Source organism: Sipha flava, unplaced genomic scaffold, assembly GCF_003268045.1.
Source record: "Sipha flava isolate LNK unplaced genomic scaffold, YSA_version1 575_pilon_pilon, whole genome shotgun sequence".
Lineage (NCBI taxonomy): Eukaryota > Metazoa > Arthropoda > Insecta > Hemiptera > Aphididae > Sipha > Sipha flava.
The window spans coordinates 20,409-23,281 of NW_020273555.1; the positions used below are offsets into that span (position 1 = coordinate 20,409).

At 28.6% G+C, this 2,873-nt stretch overlaps 1 long non-coding RNA gene across 1 annotated transcript; it reads left to right on the forward strand.

Annotated features, from left to right (window-relative positions):
* Positions 1-234: 234 nt before the first annotated feature.
* On the forward strand, positions 235-1,015 carry LOC112691216. Its single transcript, XR_003149293.1, has 3 exons — positions 235-417; positions 505-717; positions 783-1,015. It is a non-coding gene; the product is annotated as an uncharacterized LOC112691216 (long non-coding RNA).
* The last annotated feature ends 1,858 nt before the right edge of the window (positions 1,016-2,873 follow it).

The following is a 2,873-nucleotide window of genomic DNA, read 5'->3' on the forward strand; positions in this document are numbered from 1 at the left end:
ACATAGTTTTTAAAATATTTCATTTTATTCTAAGTAATTTCTTCTAAAATATTTTAAGCTGAAAGTTCGCACCATTAAAATAATTTAAGATAAACTTTGACCACCTAATATGTGTGTGCGAGCATGTGTGTGTGTGTGTGTGTATGTCGACGTTGCTGTGATTTTATCACCGGTAGGTGTTTCCGGATTCGTGGTAATCACCGAAGTGCTACAGAGTGCGCACGTGAACAAAAACGCGCACGCCTCAAGTCGGTGTTGAATTTTGCCGTCAGACTACGAGATCACCATTGTCCATCATTCAGTATGATTTCGAGAGTAGTCGAAAGACATTGAGGCGCTATTTATTGATGCCAACTATTCAGATCACAATGCCATAAACTAGAAAATGATTAAATTATCTTGGAGACTGAAAATTAAGTAAGAAATAATAAAAATATAGTTTTTTGTTGAATATTAATAATAGATAATTAATTAAATAATAATCATTATTATTTTTTTTTAAAGGTAAAAGAATTGGAAGCCCCGAAGATCAACGAAAAAAATGAGTTGTTTATCTCAAAAAAGAAACAACAGTAATGTTAATGTTGTCAGACGAACATTTTTCAAAAGTTAAAATCGATAATAATGATCGTTTCCAAATACCGGATTTCAATAGGATTCTAAATTTTTCTCGTCATTTGTTTGCAGTTTTGCGTGGGGATAAAATGTACAAATGATGTAAGATAATTTGTATTTGATATTTATATAATTTTAAATAGTAATCACTCAAATATTATAACTAGATATAAAACATGGAGTGTTGAACACAAATATACAAGTGCCCAGATTTCACCTTTTAAAGAAAAAATCTTAAAATAAGAAAAAACCATAATTTAAAAACAATGAAATAACTTTTTGCCAAACCACATAACAAAGAGTAGTTGGTCATCAAGATTTCAAAAATTTAATTACATATCTAGTTGCAGCAGTAACAAATGTGCATAAGATTCAGTGACAATATTGTGCAATTCCAAATTTCAAAGTCATAATAATAATAGATTACCATTTAATTTTTTTTTTTTAAATTTATTATTTTAATTATTTTTATCATAATTTATTTTTGTACAAAGACAATATAGATATAAAAGACTTTTATAAAATACATATTTATACTTTTATGGTGATAAACTATACTAATAAAGACTAGGTATACTTAATCTACATCATGATGTTTCATGATGGCAAATGCTAATGAATAAATTAATACATTTATAATATAAATTATTTATAATATTATATAATTATATAAATGAATAAATGAAAATACATTTTGATTAATCCATTCATTTAAATTTTTAGTTAATAATTTAAAATAATATACTTTTCTTTATAGAATAATTCTTAAAACTTAAAATGTCTTTTCTATAATGTTTTTCTAATTCATTTACAAAATACCAAGAGGGGCCCGTTAAATTTAAAAGAGGTGACAGGTGGCTCCTATCATCCCCTACCTCAGTTCATGTATATGATCTACTCAATATTATAAATTTGTAAAAATAATGACAGTTGTACATAAAAATAAAACTTATTATGATCACTAATTAAACAGACCGTTTCAATTTTAAATGTTTGACGGTTTTGTAATTGTCAATGAATTGCCTTTATTCATATTCTTCTATTTAATGGTGGCCTTTTCTTGAACCTACTCTTTCCTGTGTTTATTAATTATATTTAAAATAACTAAAGATGTACCTAAAATTATTTAGTAATGTAACTTATATGTGATATTGTAAAATAAACAGAAAATAAAATAAAACGTGGATTGTTATTCCTATTTATTTGACGAATAACGTCAACCACACAATAATTACATTCATTCACAATAATATTATTGTTTATATGGGTATATATATGGGTAATAATGATTTATTTACTTGTGTTTTGTATAAAAATTAATATATTATCGAAGAGCGCGGAACTTATTTTTAGAAAAACCAGTGAGGGCCAATTTCGTAAGTATACACCAAAGTCAGCAAAACGTCGTAAGCACAGATTCTGTTTATGTTTCATACAATTTTTCCGTCAAAAACCAATAATTTTATTTCAATCAGTTAGTTTGTTGAAATGATGCGATAACAATTCTGAAAAAATGTTTGATTTCTACGAGAAGTGTACTGAAGAGCAGTCGAGCTTTTTTTCAGTTTTATTTAATAATAATTTCTAAACACTAATACAAGATTTAATATTTTTCAAAAAATTTAAATCAAATTTGTTGAATTTTGAGGGCAAAATTAAATAATGTTATCCAATCGATCTCAAGTAGACCTAATGCCGAATTCAAATACATTTTCTTATCATCTTGTCGCTTTGATACAATGGTCGGACCGATTGACTACCAATTGAAGTTAAAATGGTAGTTTTTGATGGAAAAATTAGTCGAGATCTAATCGCATTGTTATCTTATCCGTAAATTACTTTACGTACATTTCATATCATTATCGAAGTATATTTTAGGCAATTCCGTCCGATCACACGAAATATGGGGCTCGCGTAAAATAGCCAACAACAAAACCGCCGAACCGTAATATAGCCGACAAATATTTTAACCGAAATGCTATCCCGTGTGGCAAGGGTGGGAAGTAAGCTAATTAAGTCGCGGGCACGAGCCGCAGACGAGGACCGCATTTCGCTCAAGACTCAAATTGCCTTCCCGTGCGAGCCTCACATACTTACTATTTTTTTTTCACGCCCCTACGTTCATAGCAGGGGCGGATCCAGACCGAGAGGAGGGGGGGGGGGGATTTTTAACGGACACACATTATATAGATATTTATATAGATAAAATTAAAAATATTAAATTTGATATAGGTTATTTATTTAAATAAAAAAAGTCT